A 22,896-nucleotide genomic window follows, 5' to 3' on the forward strand; every position below is an offset into this window, starting at 1 on the left:
TATAACTTATATTTATCACATAGAAAGCTTTGAAAAATACTTTTGTAAAGAAACTACGCTAATGGAACACGTGTAAAATATAATACACGTGTAAACAAAACGTCTAAGATCAACCGAGGTAAATGCGTCACTTGAGGTAAATGCGTCTTTTAAAGATTTCTTCTAAACGGAACATTTTAGAACTATTGCAACCCTCTCTGTTTGAAGTGTGGTCACTGAACTTTTAATGCAGACGGCTATAATAGTTATAATATGTTGCGTTTCGAAGATATCCTCAAATGACGCATTTAGCACAAGAGACGCATTTACCTCGGTTGACCTTATAGGTTCTTATTTCATTTATTTTTATTTACAATATGTACATTTCTTTGTCACCTAAAAAACAAAATAATTAATCTGTTTAGGTATAGATACCTAATAGGTAATATAATGTCAGATAAAAAACACTCACAACTGCGATGTCTACATGGAAGACGCGAGCGAATTAACCCCTAAACCATTTGATATTCACTTCTAATCATTCGATTTCGAACCATAATTCTTATAGTGGAGATGCGTTTTTGTTTTAAGTATGATGGCAAGTATGTTGCTGCTATGGACATATGTATGACCCTCATCGAGTGCCCAATGTTCAATACTACCTGTGTGGCCTTGATTTGCCACGTGTTTCTAAACATACCGAGCAAAATTAGGCCAAGTTATTCATGGACCAGTTACCTAACTTATTTCGTCCCAGGTGTGGTAGTTAGGAAGCTAGACGAGTGACATGTGTATTCCAAAATATATTTTAATCAAAGTAGATATCTCTGCCGTAAAATGTTCCTACTTTTTTCCCTACTGGGCAATTATTGTGCTCTAACAGTATTTTATATATGAAAACTATATCACAGCCCCATTTTTTTAGGTGTTACATCATTGTTATGGTTGTGATGGCCTCTTTAAAATATCGTAATATGTAGGTAGGTACCTATTATTATTATAATCATACCAAAATATAATAAATTGATGAAAGAAGACTAGATGAGATTTTTGGAAGATGATGACCAAAATATAATAAATTAAAATTTCGGACTTTGAAACGAAATTCTGGAGCATAGTAGGTAGGTAATCAATTTAAAAAAAAGATACATGCGGAAAATGTATAATAATCTGGGGCCACGGCAGTGCCCCCGCCAAGTCGAGCAAAACAAAGAGGCACGGCCGTACCATCCTTTTCTGGAAGCGATTCAGGCCATTTTCGACGTCCTGTAATTTTGTGCTGGCTGAAGCTAGAACCCTGAATTTTCAGTGACATATAGGGCTTAACATGCTTAAGATACATTCTCAAAAACATTAAATCTGAACTTGTAGTTTAAGAATTATTGTACGTCAAAGTTCCTTAGTTTCGACACTGACACACTTATACACTCACCGATCATCATTCTCGATCTCATAATTCTAGCATACCCACAAGCTTCATATTTTAAACATAAGTAGTTTTTAGCTTATCAAGCCATAAAAAGCGGCCAAGTGCGAGTCGGACTCGCCCATGAAGGGTTCCGTATTTAGGCGATTTATGACGTATAAAAAAAAACTACTTACTAGATCTCGTTCAAACCAATTTTCGGTGGAAGTTTGCATGGTAATGTACATCATATATTTTTTTTAGTTTTATCATTCTCTTATTTTAGAAGTTACAGGGGGGGGGGACACACATTTTACCACTTTGGAAGTGTCTCTCGCGCAAACTATTCAGTTTAGAAAAAAATTATATTAGAAACCTCAATATCATTTTTGAAGACCTATCCATAGATACCCCACACGTATGGGTTTGATGAAAAAAAAAATTTTGAGTTTCAGTTCAAAGTATGGGGAACCCCAAAAATTTATTGTTTTTTTTTTTCTATTTTTGTGTGAAAATCTTAATGCGGTTCACAGAATACATCTACTTACCAAGTTTTAACAGTATAGTTCTTATAGTTTCGGAGAAAAGTGGCTGTGACATACGGACGGACAGACAGACGGACAGACGGACAGACGGACAGACAGACAGACAGACAGACATGACGAATCTATAAGGGTTCCGTTTTTTGCCATTTGGCTACAGAACCCTAAAAACCTAAAAATATTGCAATATCAGTCACGTTTTAAAGATCTAAGAACTGCATAAGTAAGTTTGTAATCCTATATAAATATATGATATTACAAAGTTACTGTTGCAGTTCCTACAAATAGTAGGTAAAGTAAAGGTACACAACGATGTACGATGTGAGTATGAATGAAGATGTGTTTAAATATGATATGTGTATACATAGTATGGGTATGAGTACCCGAAAAGAAGGGCTGTCTACAAAAAGAGATGAGATCCCATCAACAACAATTCATGTAAAAAGGTGCCAGTCTCGCACCGCTTTTACTACAAAAAAGTTTTGAGATATAATGTGAAACCAAGTCGGTTATTTTAATCAGTGCCGGGGGGTGTTAAACCGTATCAATAAGATATCTTTAATTTGTAATACATATAATGACTTGGCAATCGCACATAATGCTTTACTCGTACCGTACTCGTAAATATGTGTAATGCTAAAACTGCAATTAGCGCTAGCGTTATGTTCAATTAGAATTATTTTTAATAGGTGTCGATGATCCTTATGTCATTATGCAGCCGTGCGATGGCCAAGTCATTATACGTATTACAAATTAAAGATATCTTATTGATACGGTTTTAACACCCCCTGGCACTGATTAAAATAACCGACTTGGTTTCACATTATATCTCAAAACTTTTTTGTAGTAAAAGCGGTGCGAGACTGGCACCTTTTTACATGTAATGTTTTTTAATGGGATTCCTTATTTTCAGGAAGGCTACACTTTTAAAAAATAAAGTAAAATTACAGCAACTGATATTTATATATCTACTTACTAATTAATTGAAGATTTTGTTTCGTCCATTTGTATGTACACGAGCTAGTTCAAGTTACTCGTGTAGCTACGTATGGGAGCGAACTTCGAATTTCTCAACGTATAAAACTGAAATAACCCGTACCCGTACCCTGAGTCACTGACAGTGTGACATACAGGCTGCAGCAGGCAGACATGTCTACGTAATTTACTTTCTATACATCACGCTCGCAGTAATATGCAAGTACGAGCAAGATGCATAGGAAGTAAGTTACGTTCTCGATAGCGTTTATGTCAGTACCAAACTGATGGTAGCCTCATAGCCTGAGATTGGCAAATGGGAATGACTAGAGTCTGTTCGGAAAGAGAAGAGTCGTGGAATGTATGGGGCCCCATACATTCCACGACTCTTCTCTTTCCGAACAGACTCTATAAGCATTGAGTCCGCCATTTGTATATGATTATATATATTGTGCAATAAAGTTTAATAAATCCCCACCGATGCTACTCTGCATTGATTAAATGTTTTCAGTTTATTTTCCCCTCACAAAAGCTGGCAAAGTCCATGTTTGTACACACCGTTTGCACAGCGTAGGTACACTGTATACAAACAGTGTATACCGCCGATAACGTACCTTGTACAGTCAGCAGCAATAGTTGCTAAGCGGGCTAGTTGTTCAAAATGATCTTGACGCGACTTTATTGTTAAGAGAATAAGAGCGCGTCAAGGTAATTTTGAACACCTCGCCCGCTTAGCAACTTCTGCTGCTGACTGTACCATGTTGTTTATGTATGAGCACGAATCTGTGTTGTGAGTTCATTCTATTTGCATTCTTGAGGTACTTTAAACACAAAAAAAACGACGCAATCGAGGGTAGGGGGGTGATGTTCCTCCAGGCCAATCTCCACCACGCCATAGCGGCCACAGCGGTCTTAGAAAAACTTTTTGGCGAAAATGGCCTGGACATCGCCCTCATACAAGAACCATGGATCAACACCAAGTCCATGGCATCAGGACTGAACAGAGCAGGAAAGGTACTAATCTACGAAAAAGGAACCAAACCGAGAGCCTGCATCGTATTTAACAAAAATATTAACTTCTTGCCTGTTACAGAACTATGCAGTGAAGATCAAGTAGCTGCCTACGTCGATCTCAAAGGGAGAGGAGCACTCAAGGTAATAGTCTGCTCCGCCTACCTGCCCGGAGAGAAGCAAGACCCCACAGAAGAACTGACTAAAGTGCTAGAGTACGCTCAGGCACAAAAGGCGGAACTTATTGTGGGATGTGACGCCAACGCCCACCACACCATCTGGGGGAGCACTGGAATCAACAAAAGGGGTGAGTTACTATCCCAATTCATCTTTACCAATTGTCTGCACTTGTTGAATAAGGGCAACACGCCCACCTTCGTAACTAGAGCTAGGCAAGAAGTATTAGATATAACCTTCGCTACTGAAAAGGCGGCAAACTGCCTAGCCGACTGGCGGGTCAGTAGCGAAAACTCAATGTCGGACCACAGACATATTTTGTTCAGTGTTAAAGGCTCTCTAGGTAGGGAACCACTCACACGCAGGAATCCAAAAGAAACGTCATGGGAAGCCTATAAGGCAGACCTCGAAAACCGTCTAAAGGATGTCCCAAAATATGTAAAAACACAAGACTCTCTCAACATGGCAGTTAACTTATTATCTGAAGGCATACGTAGGGCCTACGAACAAGCCTGCCCGCTGAAAGAGGTAAAAACTACTAACAAAACGACGTGGTGGAACAAAAAGTTAGAAAACCTTCGCAGGTCCACACGTCGCATATTCAATCACTCGACCACGCCGAATGGGTGGGAAAGGTATGGTAAAGCGTTGACTGAATATAATAAACAAATCAGGAAAGCAAAAAGAAGGTCATGGAGAAGGTTCTGTGAAGAGATTGCCCAAACTCATAAAGGTGCGAGAATTCACAAAATACTCTCCAAGACACCAACCAACTATCTTGGTCTCCTCAAAAGGCCAGATGGCACATTTACGAACACAGAAGAGGAAACTCTGGACTTGCTCAGAGGCACCCACTTCCCCGGTTCGTACTCAACCAGTAATACACAACTTTGCGCCCAAAGGAACCCTCGAATCCACAGGGTACGCAATATCGACTGGAATTTGGCAACTAACATCTTTAGACCAAACAAAATTAAATGGGCATTGGGAAAATTTAAACCATTTAAATCAGCGGGAGAAGATGGAGTGTTTCCGGCGCTTTTACAGCAGGGACAAGACCTCCTCCTCCCACATCTGGCCAGAATATTCCGAGCAAGCTTCTCGTGGGGAATTATACCAGATAAATGGACTCGGGTCAAGGTACGCTTTATACCAAAGGCAGGGAAAAAGGACTACTCACAGCCTAAATCCTTTAGACCGATTAGTCTAACATCGTTCCTACTCAAAACGATGGAAAGAATCATTGATCAGCACATTAGAGCCAAATACCTTGTGGAAAGACCACTAAGCGTAAATCAACATGCTTACCAAAAGGGAAAATCTACGGAGACTGCCCTACTTGACCTGGTTGACAAGGTGCAGAAAACCCTAGAGGACAAGCAAACCGCTCTATGTGCGTTCCTTGATGTCGAGGGTGCTTTCGACAATACGCCCACAGAGACCATACTTAATGGTATGAAATCAAAGGGAGTAGACGAAACCACCACCAGATGGGTACATAGCATGCTCTCCAATAGAGTAGCCACTCTAACCCTCAATACTATAGAGCATGAATTTTATACCACAAAAGGGTGCCCACAAGGAGGCGTTCTATCCCCACTCTTATGGACCCTAGCAGTGGACCAACTTCTTGCAATCATGTCAGGCCAAGACTATGACACACAAGGATATGCCGACGACCTTGTAGTCATCGTCAAAGGCCCTTGCCTCCACACGATATCGAACATAATGCAGGGAGCTCTAAACACCATATTCAAATGGTGTCGAGAAAATGACTTGTCCATTAATCCGAGCAAGACCGTGATAGTACCATTCACAAGAAAACGGAAGCTCGAAAAGCTCACAGAACCAAGACTTAATGGACAAATAATATCATTCTCAGACGAGGTCAAGTACCTAGGGGTCACTTTCGACCAAAAGTTAACTTGGAACCCTCACCTGAGAAACATCACACAAAAAGCGAAAATGGCCATGTGGTCATGCTGTCGCATGGCAGGAGCAAGATGGGGCATAAGACCCAAAATTGCTATGTGGTTATACACAGCTGTAGTGAGGCCAATTATCACCTACGCTTCCGCAGTCTGGTGTAACAAAACCAGCCAAAAGACAGCAATAGACACATTAAACAGCCTGCAACGCACGGCTTGTTTAACAGCAACAGGCGCCTTCTCCTCGACGCCGGGGGCGGCCCTAGATGCACTGCTGGACATTATACCACTCCACTTGCAGGTGCAAAAGGAGGCCAAGCAGTGCATCTACAGAGTCTGCACGCTAAACAGGCCAAAATGGCGCTCTCAAGCATTAACCAAACTAAAGGCCTGGGTTTTTGCAAATAGAACCCTTAGCATGCCCACAGATGACACGCACACTCAATGTCACTTCACTAAACTGTACACAGTAGAAATACCTCCTAGAGACAAATGGTCTAACGACCAAATGTTCGTCGAAGAGGGAAGCCTCAATTGGTATACGGATGGTTCCAAGAAAGGCAATGATGTAGGATGCGGGATCTATGGTGAGAGACCTAAGCTCAGAGTTAGCGTCAGCATGGGCACACAGGCCTCAATCTTCCAGGCAGAAGTCTTCGCCATCAACAAATGTGCGGAGATCAACCTGGATAGAAACCTGAGACACCAGCATATCTACATCAACTCAGACAGCCAGGCTGCTCTGCTGGCACTAGAATCTCTTGAGTCAAACTCAAAACTAGTCCAGAACTGTAAATCAAACCTAAATGCACTGGCTAACTCCAACAAAGTCATACTTAGATGGGTACCAGGGCACTCCGACATTAACGGAAACGAAGAAGCGGATGAACTTGCTAGGAAGGGCGCAGACACACCCCTGGTCGGCCCAGAACCGTTTTGTGGAATCACAAAACGGGACGCATATTCTCTGCTCAACAACATGGAAAAAGCGAGAGCAATCGATTGGTGGAAGTTCGTCAGAGGACAAGAACACTCGAAAGCTCTAATCAAAGGGTTCAACAGCAAAACTGCTAAGGAGCTTCTAGGGCTCAAAAGACACAAAACTTGCGCGGTGACTAGAATTTTGACTGGACACTGCAAGTTGAACAAACACATGTTCCGAATAGGGAAAAAACAAGATGCGACATGCAGGTTCTGTCAGGAGTCAGAGGAGACTGCTATGCACATTCTCTGTTCCTGCGGACCACTAATGTCCAAAAGAAGTACCTACCTAGGGCGACACATACTGGAACCCTATGAGGTACAGAGCATTACGGCCCAAAGAATCTGGAGCTTCCTGGATTCAACGGACATCAGTAGTGAACTTTAAAGGGCTGTCACAATAGATCATAGCTTGGTCGAAGCGACACTCAAAGGCCCACAAAACCCCAATAATAAAATACTTTAAACACATAATATATGTTGCATTTAAGTTGAATATTTTAACATAACTATTAGGACATAGATGTCAATTGTCATAGATAGATCTACTACTACCTATCTAGGTATATTTTCAATATAAATTGGGAGAATTTATTCAAAATTTTCTTGTTAATCAATACGGGTTGATTTTCTATGATAATGCTAGATATATTTGTAGGTACATATAAATTACTGTAAGCAAATTTTGTTATGAGAGTACCATGAAAATGCAAAAGAAAACAAGTGTTTCATACTGTTCAATTTGACACAATTGTGTGTATAGTCAGCAGCAGAAGTTGCTAATTATTTATTTAAACTTTATTGCACAAAACATAAAAATAATGTACCAATGGTGGACTTAATGCTGAATGCTAATGCTAATCGGGCGAGATGTTCAAAATTACCTTGACACGCTCTTATTCTCTTAACAATAAAGTCGCGTCAAGATCACTTTGAACACCTCGCCCGCTTAGCAACTTCTGCTGCTGACTGTACCTACCACCTAGCTATAGGATCTTGTTTTGTAATTTAATAGTTGATTAAACGACTCTATGATTTGTAAATTAATGGCCCTCATCATTAGCGATTGAAGGATCTAATGCGTTATCTCATTATCTCTAACAAGATACTTACGCCCACGATTCCCGATAATTAAAGCAGATACTCACTTATAACTGTACCCCTAGTGTAAATTTAATTCGATAGCGTGACGTGACGTACGCGTTTGCGTCACGTCGTAGTGTCATTGTATATGGGATTTTGAGTTCCCAAAAGAGGCGCGCTGTTTAAAATCCCATAGAAAAATAGACATATCGCAAACGCAAACGCTCGTCACGCTATCGAAGGAAATTTACACTAGGGGTTCAGATATGTAGAGAAAAATAAACTTGGTGACGCATTAATATGTACCTAAAACATAACCCCAATATTTCTAAAGTATTCAGCTCAAATAAATATATTGACAGACAATTCACCTACTCCACTTTTTATGTGGTCTAAAACACCTTCGATCAAACATAAAGGTTCACTGCTCACAAAATGCGCAGTAGACAAAACCATTTGATAAGAAGCTTTAGTTCTAAGACAAAAATGTAGTAAAATAATCGGATTTCTTGGCGGTTAAGACCTTTTATACTAGAGCTGTCGCACCCAGTTTATACGCTAATGGTGTTGACCGGATTTGTATGCAATGTGGGCCGACTTTGGTTTCAGGCCTACACAGACATATAATGCGACGGATGGGGCTCAGGCGGAGTACTTACGGTAATCTACTAAAAAGCCACAAATTATTAAAAACTTTTCCATACATTTAGTGAAAACGTGAAATTTTATTTTCAATTTTCTATCTCGCCCATCAGTCCTACAGCAATGTCTTCATACAGTATTATGGTCGTTAAATGTAAGAAAGTGAGGTCCTCAGAAAGTGGCGTTCTCAGAAAGTGACGTCCTCAGAAAGTGACGTCCTCAGAAAGTGGCGTTATCAGAAAGTGACGTACTCAGAAAGTGACGTCCTCAGAAAGTGTCGTACTCAGAATGTGACGATCTCAGAAAGTGACAAAGTCAGAAAGTGACGAACTCAGAATGTGACGTCCTAAGAAAGTGACATACTCCGCCTGAACCGACGGATGTACCAGCAAACAGAGATACCTAAATAGTACCTATTATGCATTGTACCATCATTTGCGATTGTTGCGCCATTTAGGGTCCTAGTTAAATTGGTAGTTCAATACTTACGCTATAAAATTTCCAATTTAGTAAAAACTCTAAATGACATAACAATCCCGTGTGGTAACTGTACTATATGCCTAAATTAACATATTAAAAGTAACTTCGCGTTACTGCCTGCAACATTAATATGCGACGCACGTAATTGTTTAAATAGCCCATAAATAAGTTATGTTTAGATTTACTTACGCTCTATAATATGACACATCTTTGGTAACGATTGGTTTTACTAAAACTCCATTGAACCCTCCAACTAATAACCCATTTGGGCATACTGTCTCGACAGGTAATAAGCAGATATAATAGGCACATATACCTAATAACTATAAAATTGATACTCAAATAACACGCGATGGTGGGAGTATGTATTGAAACACCTTGTGATAGTATAAGAACGTATAGGTATTTTCTAAATGCCTGCCTATTATATACATGTTAGGTTACGCTGACACAAGCAATATGCGTTTATGTCGCAGTAAACCAAAGCGTTACTGCTAAACAAGTAAAGTGGCTAATTGCCATATTACAATACATATTATCATTTTTATAGCTAATATTTCAATAGATATTATCAATCTCACAATCACAAGAGAGCAAAATTGATTATGTAATTTTTTTGTGCTCCGTATAAAACTTCTACACATCTCACATGTACATAGTATTTATTTTTATAGTTACAATATTATTATTCTTTATTCTTTATTATTTATTCTTTAAATGAATACAGGTATAAGTTTACAGCTCTAGATATGCCAAAACACTTATACTGTTAATACATAGTCATAACTATCTCTAGGATCTTTAATTTATCTTTACATAGGTATGTAGATATTTAAAAAAGGCCTGAAACTATACTAATTTACATAGGTACTCGTAGAGTTTAAAAATAACTACTTTGTATTATGTAGGTATTTCATTTTTATTACTGAAAGCTTCACTTTGTTTGTGATTGCCTGATTCGAACTTTAAGATATCGGCTATGTCAGTGTCAAAAGTGACATTTCTTCAAACAAAAACGTCACTTTTGACACTGACATAATATATCCGATGCATATCATATCTTTAGCAAATTTTTGGCGTGTTTTAAAATTCGAATCAGGTCGCTAGTGGTGAACCTTTCTGGCATCGATCCCGTTATCAGATCGGCCTTCGCCAGGTGACCCACTTAGCCTAGCGCCTGCCGCAAGCAGGTTATTATGACACTCGCTACCTGTTTTAAACTATAGATGTATTTGGCTGATCAGGGGGCGTAGCCAATACCTATGTCAATAGTAATATTGTATATGTTAGTATAAAAACACAGAAAGGAGTTATACGAGTATATATTCCTCGACCGTTATTCCCATCTACTTGGGGTCGGCTCCTTGTCCTTCTTCTCCACTGTACACGATTCTGTGTGGTGTTTTTGTCGACGTTCATTTCTTTAAGGTCTTTTTTGACCATCAAATCAAATAGGAATAATCAGAATATAGTTAGCTTTTCCCGACTCTAGTATAAGACTACTCAGTATAACCACAGATAAGTAATATAATAGCGACGTATATATGACCTGGCGAAACATGGCTTAAGGTTGAAAAACACAACAACAAACTCTGTATACACGCCTCGAACGTGGTCAGATATTTTTGAGCACCATGACCCTTCGTGACCGGTATATCTGACTGTAGATTCTAGAATTCCTAATAAGTAAATTTAAAAATGAATACATATAATATGATTATTATGGTTTGAAATTAATAAACCTAAGTACTTATTTTTTGCATCTCAATTACTCAGTTTCGAAACGGAACCTTTTACACTTGTACTGAATTCATGTACACATTTTCTCTATTAAGTAATAACGTATTAATTACCAGTTTAATTAATCTGAATCCCTTGGAAACGAGGTCGCATTTACGTAAACTTTAATCTCGTGTTTCGTTTCTCCGCCATATGCTGCCTGTACGGATATGATGGTCGTTCTTGTCTACGTGACAGCGTGATAAAACGGTGTCCGTCACTTTCTTTCCCACGGTGTTAAACAGTGACAGTTATTTTATCACGTGGATAAAGATGGATAAAGCTATCCATAATAGGCTGGCTGACCTATATAGGTAGTGAACGTAACAGATTGTCTTGGAAACCTTCGAGAGTTTATTTTTATAAACTCATTTCATTCGTACCATGAATCCACACTAGTATTTTAATACCTTTCATTATGTTGCAGTCACATAAACTACTTATATAAAGTAGGCTTAATTTGATAGTTTAACATATGCATACTGTTTCATGCAAATACTTTTCAAATTCACTATCTTCGTAAAATTTTAAATAAAAATATTTATAAGAGCCTTTTCCTTTTCGTAGTCGCACCTTTATGATAAGATAATTATGATAAAATAAGAAATTTTATAAGATCACTTATTATGATAAGTGATCTTATAAAATTTCTTATTTCAAAGAAAGTAAAATATTACATTGAAAAACAGACATTACTATATTTTTAAAGCTTGAACCTTAAAATATGATGAGTATTATAAATAACTTAAAAATTACAATTCTCTGTGGAAGTAATGAAAGCTCTAATAAATAAATAAATAAATAAAATAAATTTTATTGTAATTTTATGCATCCGTATCAATAGATAAACAACAACTAAACAGTTCTCCAATAATAATTAATAGGGCGAATTAAATTTAACACAATGCATCTTTCGGTGCAATAGTGTATTGAATAAAGCCGTAGCTCGTAGCACTGCTACGCTAGCCTTCTACGAGCTACGTGCTGCGTGCTACGTGATTTACGTAGCCATGCTCTGAAGCCTTACGGCCCAATTCGAACAATGCTTATAAGATGTCACAGCGATACGAGTACTGGTCTGTGACAAAAGTGACATTTCTTCAACCAAAAACTTCACTTTCGACAAATTATTTTTAGGTGAAGTAAAACCAGATGTAAGGTTTATCATAACAGTAGCACAATAGTAGTATTTTATGCAACCGTTGTTTAAGGGAGGTCAAAAAAGGCGAGTGGCGTGAGGAACAATTTGAGGCGAAGCCGAAAATTGTTAATAAAGACGCCACGAGTATTTTTTTTGACTCAGTTAAACAGTAGTCGTAGAAAAAGTATTGTATGCAACGACAATACTTTTTCTACGACCAAGCACTTACTTTAAAATAAAATTGTAAAAGGACTATGCGTCAAAATTGCCCCAAAACCAACAGAGTTGAGAGTTAGGTCAATTGAAAATAATATTAAAATTAACCCACGGGATTTCTGGCAACATATTTCTAGCTTAAAATCCAAAGGCGGTCTGGTGCAGTCTGTTACGTACAAAGACGAAGCGCACAGTGGCATTGCGGCGGCAAATGCATTTGCTAATTATTTTAGTAGTGTATTCCTCCCAAATAACCCTACTCTCAGCGCCGACAGCTGTAGCACTGCATCCGAGCTCGTTACATCTAGCAATAACCTAAATATACAAATCCGACGTATTACAACAAAACAAGTCTGTGACGCACTAAAAACTTTAAAACCTAACAGTGCAATTGGACCCGATGGAGTGCCGCCATACATCCTACGCGCCTGCGATGGTATCCTCGCCAAACCGCTGTGTCATATCTTCAACCTATCGCTTACAAAACAAACATACCCATCCCCGTGGAAACTTTCCCGGGTCACGCCTATACCGAAAACTGATGATAAGGTAAGAGTGGATGGGTATCGACCAATAGCCGTTCTCAACTCAGCAGCTAAAACTTTTGAGACTATTTTACACAAAGAGATATACCGACAAATCGATCCATTCATCTGCGACGCCCAGCACGCGTTTAGGTCAGGCAGGTCAGTAAATACTAATCTACTGATCCATGTTGACTGTATCAGTAAGTGTCTTGATAGCGGTACCCAAGCTGATGTAATTTATCTCGATTTCCAGAAAGCATTTGACACCGTTGACAATGACGTACTTCTAACTAAACTATGGGGTATAGGGTTCAACCACGAACTGCTCGTTTTTTTTGCTGACTATCTAAAAGACAGGACACAATTTGTCAAATATGGACCCTATATTTCATCTCCGTACCATACTCGATCGGGAGTAAGTCAGGGATCAAGCCTCGGACCTCTGCTTTTCTTAATCATGGTGAACGACCTTGTGAGTGACCTGAAGTACGCCAAATGCTTACTATACGCGGATGACCTCAAGCTGGTAATGGGCATCGAGCAGGAGTCGGATTGCTTAAAGCTTCAGGAGGATCTCGATCGGGTATATCGCTGGAGCGTCGCGAACAAACTTCGCTTCAATAACAACAAGTGCCAAATAATGACATTTACACGTCGTCAACGTCCAGTTAGCTTTAACTATGAGATAAACGCTCAGGCGATAAATCGTGTTGTTTCAGTTAAAGACCTTGGAGTCAAGTTTGACCGCGAGCTCACATTCCATGAGCACATTAATAGCCTCGCCAAAGAGTCCTATCGGAGGTTAGGTTTCGTGATGAGGAACGTTAAGGACTTTCACAATGGCAGCGTCATCAAACTCCTCTATACGGCTCTAGTCCGGTGCAAACTGGAGGCTAGCGCCTGTGTCTGGAGTCCTAGTGAGGCCAAGTATAAGCTTAGTTTAGAAAAGGTCCAAAAAGCGTTCCTGCGTTTTATATACAAAAAGCTCTATGGATATTATCCATTTATGTATCCGACTAAGTTTTTACTTGGCGTTCTAGGTCTTAACTCTTTGGAGGTTCGTAGAGGATGCGAGCGGTTGGTAACAGTGTGTAAGGTGCTTAGCAACAAAACTAACAGTATGGAGCTGCACAATGTCCTCAACTGTATAGGTAGTTGTGCCTCCGAATAACTCTCGCCGGCGACCATACCTACAGCTGTGGGACGGTACAGGACCGCGCGCGACCGCTGCGCGTCGCAACTCGCCGCTGTGCGACATGATCAACTCACTCAACGGGCTCCTGCGCACGAATCCACAAGTGGATATTTTCATGGATAAGTGGCCTAAACTAATGTCCAGGTGCCTCGTTTATTGTGAGAGTGAATGAACGTGTGATAAAATAGATGATGAATGTAATACTTGTAATAGTTGTAATATGCCAGAGTTTATTGTTATAGTTGTTATATTTGTATAATTTTTAATGATGTCTTGATGTGGTTGATAAACTATAATTCTGTTGATATAATTGTATAGAGTCAGACCAAGAAAAGTCTGCAGCGGATTTGATAGCCCACGCAGTGCAAGTGTTATTTTAAACGTCAAACTTCTATGAAATTATGACGTATAAATAACACTTGCACTGCGTGGGCTATCAAATCCGCTGCAGACTTTTATTGGTCTGACTCTAGTAGCAAGTGTAATTGGTATTGGTGTAATTGGTATACTGTAACCGTTCTTGTGGTATTAAATAAATTAAAAAAAAAAAATTAATTACTTAGATAGGTATTTTTCTGTACTTCATTTCGTTCTATGGGCACCAAGCGGAATTCCATTGCAGAACTGAGATTTTTTTTATACCACATCGGTGGCAAACAAGCATACGGGCCGCCTGATGGTAAGCAGTCACCGTAGCCTATGGACGTGTTACATGCGCGTTGCCGACCTTTTTAAAAACCTGTACACTCCTTTTTTGAAGAACCCCATACTGTAGACCCTCGGGAAAACCTCGGAAGGGAGCTCATTCCACAGCCGGAGCGTCCGCGGGAGGGAATTTCTCTTAAACCGCACAGTACGCGACCATTTAGGTTCTAGGGTGTGTGGATGAACACTCTGCCGATGGCGAGCGGTGCGGTGATAGAAAGCTGCCGTTAGAATTTGGTATTTTAGTCAAAATGTCGTCACCCTTATTACCTAGGCAATAGAGTCCACCGCCGGGCGAGCGCGGCAAATCATTCGGTGTGCTCGCCCGGCGGTGCGCGAACATCTACCTTGCAGCAATTAATTTACTTACTTGGACTTTATTGCCAATACCTCAGTTCTACAATGGAATTCCGATTGGTGCCCATAGAAAAAAATTAAGTACATAGAAATACCTATCTATTACCTTACTCTCATTTCTGTTGGCGTTGGGTCCAGGCTCCATATACAAAGTTGCCCATGGTCCAATAAATATTTTTCTTTCAAGAAGTAGCAAAAATGGAGGGTACGGGCGGGTAAAGAATGAATGAAATTAAAAAACATGTCTATGGTTAACTTATTTGTCAGAGATTACATTTAAAATAAGGTTGGCAACACTGTATTTCATTCAATATTTTTTAAGTGGTCATTACACGAAGTATCGTAAAAGTACCAAAATACTTTTTTGGGGAATAAACTAAAGACGTGTCTTGACAACTATAAGATAGGTGTTTAAAGGTGCGTGCACGACCCTTTAAATGACAAATAAAAGTACGGGAGTAGAAAAAATCCATCAATAATCGTAGTCCAGACATCGTGACGTACGCAAAAAGACACGATTCATAACACGTGCCTACTCTGCGGGTAGAAATATTATATAAAACCAATAAATAAATGCAAGATTGCGACCTACAACGTGACCATAAACTTGTGGCAGCACGCGTATTGAAATGATCGTAGTTTGTATACTATACTAGTTTTTGTCTCCGACTTTATCCACGGGGTACATTTTAGCAACACTTAAATACAAATGATTAACTAATTCTCATGTCAATACCTATATCGTTAGGTGACGGCCAAAACTCACTAATTTCTATAGTCAGTGTGAAAAGAGAATAATCGTGGAATTTTGTGGGAACCAATACATTCTAGGGGCCCGATTCGGATTTTGTAATAGACATCTAAAAGATATCTTTTAGACATCACCAAGATACGATAACGATATGTTTAAGATCTAACCTGTCAAATTTGACATTTCCGCGATTCTGGAGATACTCTTGAACGATTTCCACAAGATATTACTTAGAGATCTAATTCACACCTAATAGATATCTAACACGATCTATCGTAAAAGTGACATTGGTTGCCCGAATTGCTCTGCAAAAGAGAACTAGTTGAAATCTAAACTATAACGTATCTAGAATGGATCTAGTACGTGTCGTCTCTTGTGAATATCTTGAAGTTTGAATACGGCAGTATGACTCTTCTCTTTCCGCACATAATCTATCACAAGATTCACAAGTTAAGAGCCTTTGAACCGTGCTAGTACCAAAATTAGTTTTATTTGCAATTAGTGAGTTTTCGGGAGACGATTATGTTATAAGTTGTAAACTATATTAGGACCTTTATCAAATAATAATACATAATTATCAAATGAAAAAATCTATTATAATAAATACTGAAATAATCATTATCCAAAGTTTTTTTAAATCGTATCGTAAATAACTATTTGAACAAGACTTTGCTAATGCATTTGTAGCATACTTTGTAGTTAAAGAATATCGTAAAAGGCAAAATATACTCGTAGCATCTCGTAGTCACCATTTTACGTCAAATACAAAAAAAATGAGATTGCTCCTTCTTTTTGTCAAATTATGTTAATGTTGGAAGATAACACACTTTTATGGATGGCTGGTCTATGAGATAAAATATGTGTTACTTATTAACACCTCGCAATTGGAAGATACAGATGTAGTTACGTAAACAAATACGACCCTCATATCCGTCACATAATGTTTATGTATACCTTTCTAACGCTTTATTTCACCTGAATAAGCGTCCGCTGGCACGGGTACACGGAGCGGGCGCCCGCGCACGCACGCGGGTGCCATTGTAGGTAAAATACGCCGCACGCATCCGCGCCCGCGCCAGTTAGCGTTGCTCATACTATCCCCCCCAATAGGGATGATGACACATGTTGAATTTTATAACAAAATCTAGTAAAATAGATAGCAAACGAGCAATTAATCACAATAATGTGGATATTAAAATAAAATATTACAAAAATACAGGACCTGAAAGTTTCAAGATTTAAGTTTTTTTTTAACTTCCAAAAACGATAAAAGTAAGGGTACCATTCGATTCCTTACATTTCATCCAAAAAAATATTGTATAGCAACTATATACATAAACGCAATATTTCACCGACAAAAACGCAATTTTCTTGTTTTGTCCATACTACAAGATGGGCGATGACGTCACGGCCTCTGGCCGTTTTGTATAGGGCGTTCCGCGAGTGAAGTGCGACTATCGGCCTTTGACTACAATTTCTGACTTTTGTGTTACTTTAATGCAATGGGTCCCATATAGACATTTGATCCTAAAAACAAACCCTATCGATTAATACCATAAAAAAAAATTAGTCATGTAGCCTATTATTGAAACATAGTCTGTCTTTGTCTTAAAAATGTTCCGTGCATTTTCCAATTATTGAAACATAGTCTGTCTTTGTCTTAAAGATGTTCTGTGCATTTTCCAATTATTGAAACATAGTCTGTCTTTGTCTTAAAGATGTTCTGTGCATTTTCCAATTATTAAAACATAGTCTGTCTTTGTCTTAAAGATCTTCTGTGCATTTTCCAATTATTAAAACTTAAAGATAAGATAAAGATAAAAGATAGTTTATTCAAGTAGGCATAATTACAATGCGCTTATGAACGTCAAATAAAGCTAGGTAGACCGGCTCCAACCCTACACCTCTGCCCCGAGAAGATTTAAATCCCCCCTCAATTGGAGGAGGGTATCCCAATATGGGACCGGCAACAAACTCGGCGGGACACATCTTTTCAAAAATAATTACATCTTATAATTAACATGCATTACGAGAAAATAAGGGAAAAAATACAATTTAAATTACTATAGAATTCATGCAATTATACACATAAGGTGTAATAGAAATTTGATTTAGAAAATATACATATGTACATGGAATCATACAAAATCGTAGCTCTTTCAGAAAACATATCAAATTCTTACAAAAGGAAAAGAAAATAAAGTTATTAAAAGAAATGGGAAAACATATTATATAAATCTGATTGATTATTATTAATATTATTAACCCCTTGGTCGTTTGTTAACCCGTGCACCCGCGTCAGCTAGCGGACGCCCTGAGAAAGAAGCACGCTTAGTAACACGTGCCTGCCCCTCGTAGTACACGCGACCCGTGCAAGGAAACCGGAAAAATTTCACTATTGTAATCGAATGATTGAATTCATTGACCTTAAGTTAAGGAGGGTCTGTGCTACAGTCGCCATCAGATATATCGGCGCGGTCAAGGCATTCACAAATATCTGAACACGCCTCTAGTGTTAAGGTGTTAGAGTGCGTGTTCAGATATTGTGAACACCTTGGCCGCTCCGATATATCTGATGGCGACTGTGCACGTGTTAAAGATAAATAATTATAGGACAATCTCACACAAATTGACCTAGCTACAGTCAGCTCAGTAAGTCTTATATTGGAAGAAACATTCAATAGGTATATCAATATTTAGGTTGCTAAATAAGAAGTATAGTGGTTATAATATCATTGTTGTTTTCGTGTAGTGGGTAGATGTAACAATGATGTAATGACGTGACGTAATACACTTTTTTCTACTCGTCGACTGCAATGCTTGAATAGGCTACATGACTAATTTTTTTATGGTATCAATCGATCGGGTTTGTTTTTAGGATCAAATGTCTATATGGGACCCATTGCATTAAGTAACACAAAAGTCAGAAATTGTAGTCACAGGCCGACAGTCGCACTTCACTCGCGAAACGCCCTATACAAAACGGCCAGAGGCCGTGACGTCATCGCCCATCTTGTAGTATGGACAAAACAAGAAAATTGCGTTATGTCGGTGAAATATTGCGTTTATGTATATAGTTGCTATACAATATTTTTTTGGATGAAATGTAAGGAATCGAATGGTACCCTTACTTTTATCGTTTTTGGAAGTTAAAAAAAACTTAAATTTTGAAACTTTCAGGTCCTGTAATTTTGTAATTTTTCAATATTTTATTTTAATATCCACATTATTGTGATAAATTGCTCGTTTGCTATCTATTTTACTAAATTTTGTTATACAATTCAACATGTGTCATCATCCCTATTAACACTTCGTTTGACCAACCAAAAGCTGTCTAAAAATTGAATTTAGTGCGGAGCAAGTACCAGGGCCTCATGAGTTACGAGAAGGTGTCGTTGATCAACCGGCCGGGGGCGCGGGGGCCGGGTCGCGTTGTCGCGTACGAGTATGGAGGTATCGCGGCTGCTCGCGCATCTTAGCTGTATACTTTTGTTTTTTTTTACCTACATGTATGATTCTTCTACTAGTTTTAAGTATTTTTTTGTTGACTCGTAGAAAAAGTATTGTATACAATAGTGATATAATCAAGCTCTCCATTATATCACGATTGTATAAAATACTAGTTTGTCCGTAGATAAGTGGTTCCAACTTCGGCTCGTACTAATGACGTTCTCGGAACTTTATCTACAAATCAATTGATATTTATTTACCTACCAGTTTGCTCTTCACTCGTCACATCTTTAAGGAAACAGAATATAGAAAGAAGGAAATAGAACAAAAAACTATAAATAACAATACCATATAACACCCTATTTACCCTGTTGTTTACCTCTGTCTACATGTATTATTTGTTTCCATGTACATTTATTCTGAGGTTGTGCAATAAAGAGGATTTGTATTGTGTACTGTATTGTATATTTCCACTTCATGTGCATGTAGTTTGTCTTTATTACCACAATAAGTTTAGGCTTAATAGCACTGCTTCGAAAAGTTTATGATATTATATTATACTAGTGACTCGCTCGGCTTAACACGGGTTAACAAATTATACATAAACCTTCCTCTTGAATCACTCTGTCTATTTAAAAAACCGCATCAAAATCCGTTGCGTAGTTTTAAAGATCTAAGCATACATAGGGACAGACAGACAGCGGGAAGCGACTTTGTTTTATACTATGTAGTGATCAATCATATCTAAAGTACTCTATATCCTTAAACCGTAAGCCTAAAGATTATATTTTACTAAACTCACTCAACAAACGGATTAAAGACTTGGTTTGGTCACCCAATGGAAATTTCCAAGGCCTTGGGAACTTGGGAAGAAAGTAATAACTCTCTTTGAGTTTAGAAACCGTTTAGGTACGTCGTTATGTGAAACCAAATCGTAATTCAAGGTTTCCTTGCATAATGTTGGAATAAATGTTAATCCTAACTTTTATTTAAAATGTTTTTTGAAGTGAAAACTTCTTCAGCGGCGCTGTGCACTTTTTGTGATGGGGAAAAAATGTTAAACTCGCGACAGGTCACGTGACCGTAAGATTCGTAAGACGTAAGACGGACACGTGACCTGATCGAAAAACTGTCACCCAATGGAAATTTCCAAGGCCTTGGGAACTTGGGAAGAAAGTAATAACTCTCTTTGAGTTTAGAAACCGTTTAGGTACGTCGTTATGTGAAACCAAATCGTAATTCAAGGTTTCCTTGCATAATGTTGGAATAAATGTTAATCCTAACTTTTATTTAAAATGTTTTTTGAAGTGAAAACTTCTTCAGCGGCGCTGTGCACTTTTTGTGATGGGGAAAAAATGTTAAACTCGCGACAGGTCACGTGACCGTAAGATTCGTAAGACGTAAGACGGACACGTGACCTGATCGAAAAACTGTTAAAATGTCATTGAGTTTTACTTCTGCCGGCACTCCCGAAGTGCAACCCCTTGGTTTTAGGGTTCCGTACCCAAAGGGTAAAAACGGGACCCTATTACTAAGACTCCGCTGTCCGTCCGTCCGTCCGTCCGTCCGTCTGTCACCAGGCTGTATCTCACGAACCGTAATAGCTAAACAGTTGAAATTTTCACAGATGATGTATTTCTGTTGCCGCTATAACAACAAATACTAAAAACAGAATAAAATAAAGATTTAAGTGGGGCTCCCATACAACAAACGTGATTTTTGACCGAAGTTAAGCAACGTCGGGCGGGGTCAGTACTTGGATGGGTGACCGTTTTTTTGCTTGTTTTGCTCTATTTTTTGTTGATGGTGCGAAACCCTCCGTGCGCGAGTCCGACTCGCACTTGGCCGGTTTTTTTTAAATAGTGTTAAAAATACATAATAATAGCTGTTTTCTATCGTTAGTTATTTACCATTTATTCCATTCACCAACTAAATTACAAGACAGCAATAGTGAAAGGCCTATTTTTATTAGCCAATATACAAGAATTACTTTCAGATACCAACACGTACTTAATACCCTATGTCTTCCACTCTTCCCCGAAGGCTGTTACTCCGTATGAATAATTCATCGCCGTGGTCTACACTTCACTTGGCAAGCGCTGAAGCCTTCCATATATAGAATACAGCCTTATTAAAATTATGCTGAGGTGTAAAGTTAGTCAGCCGGATTTTTTCTATTTTTAATCCACTTGAAAACTTTGAATCGGTTATAAACTGAAATAGATGTACACAACTTTGGAAACAAATCAAATAAGTACATTATTAATTTTTGAAGTGAAAACTTCTTTAGCGGCGCTGTGCACTTCTTGAGGTGGGGAAAAAATGTTAAACTCGAGACAGCGTAAGACGATCACGTGACCGTAAGATTTAGGTGGCCACTCATTTAGATAGCATTTAAATCAATAAGAAAAACTCAATGACATTACATGAAAAACTGTTACATGTAATGTCATAGAGTTTTTCTTTATTGATTTAAATGCCATCTATTGAGTTTCGCTCTAACTGGTATTAATATAACTCGAGTACTAACAGTGATGTGCTTAGGGGTTTCAAGTAATTAACGCTAACGCTAGATGGCGTTAACCTCAATTATACATAATGCATTTTGCACTAGTCATTGAGTTTTCACTTCTGCCGGCACTCCATGAGTGCAACCCGTTGTATATAAAAGAAAAAGTGACGGAGCCCTCCAGTGTTTAGGCCGGATTCGAACCGGCGTCTTTAGCACTCCGGGCTAACGCCTTGAACCCCTTGGCCACCCCGCCACGGTGGGACCCGTCCCAATTTCTCGACTATATGAACAAAGACCGCCTTCACCACTAGAGGGTTTCGTCACGTTTTCTTTAATATATGACATCTATTTCAGTTTATCATTTATACAGGGTGCTTCCTGTAACAGGAGCAATAAATTAAACTAAAGGCTGTACTCCTCAAACTGACCAACATTTGTTCAGCAACTTTTAAAAATTATTAATCCTTTAGACTTCCTATTTTTCATACAAAATAAATATTGCCTTCAATGTACGCTGACATCAGTCTGTTTGACGTTGCTTGTCACGCTTCAAACATAACAAAATTTGCAATACATTGCGTTTTAGAATAAACTTTAAAGTGTAATATAAATCAAAACATGAGTTATTTTCAAAAGTTGCTGAACAAATGTTGGTCAGTTTAAGGAGTACAGCCTACAGTTTAATTTATTGCTCCTGTTACAGGAAACACTTTGTATAATTATAGTAGTGTGACTACATAAAACACCAATCCAAATATTTAATAAAATAATTTGATTGGTTCCCAAAGTTGTGTTTGAATTGGTTCTTAATTTGTCGGGTTCTTTCTATGTTAGTTACCCGATTTTTAGAAGACTGCTGGATCACTTTTTGTTTTAAAAGTTTAGTCAGTTGGTCTCATTGTCATGTTAGAATCTGATGATGGGAACCAGCAAAAATTGAGAACTCTATTACCTATTAAAGGTATAACAAAAAATTAAAGTGGGGCAGATTTTATATTTATAGTTTATTTTTAAGTTTGATTTTTAATTTTAGTTTGTAATTTTTACTTTAAGTTCTAAT

General features: G+C 38.4%; 1 long non-coding RNA gene across 1 annotated transcript in view; it reads left to right on the forward strand.

The window, feature by feature from the left end:
- LOC134647428 (uncharacterized) overlaps nt 1–22,896 on the forward strand; it is a 150,255-nt gene that overhangs the window by 76,031 nt on the left and 51,328 nt on the right. Inside the window, exon 2 of the long non-coding RNA XR_010096827.1 lies at nt 1,549–1,832. This is a non-coding gene — a long non-coding RNA (uncharacterized LOC134647428). The remainder of the gene's footprint in view (nt 1–1,548; nt 1,833–22,896) is intronic.

Source organism: Cydia amplana, chromosome 4, assembly GCF_948474715.1.
Source record: "Cydia amplana chromosome 4, ilCydAmpl1.1, whole genome shotgun sequence".
NCBI lineage: Eukaryota > Metazoa > Arthropoda > Insecta > Lepidoptera > Tortricidae > Cydia > Cydia amplana.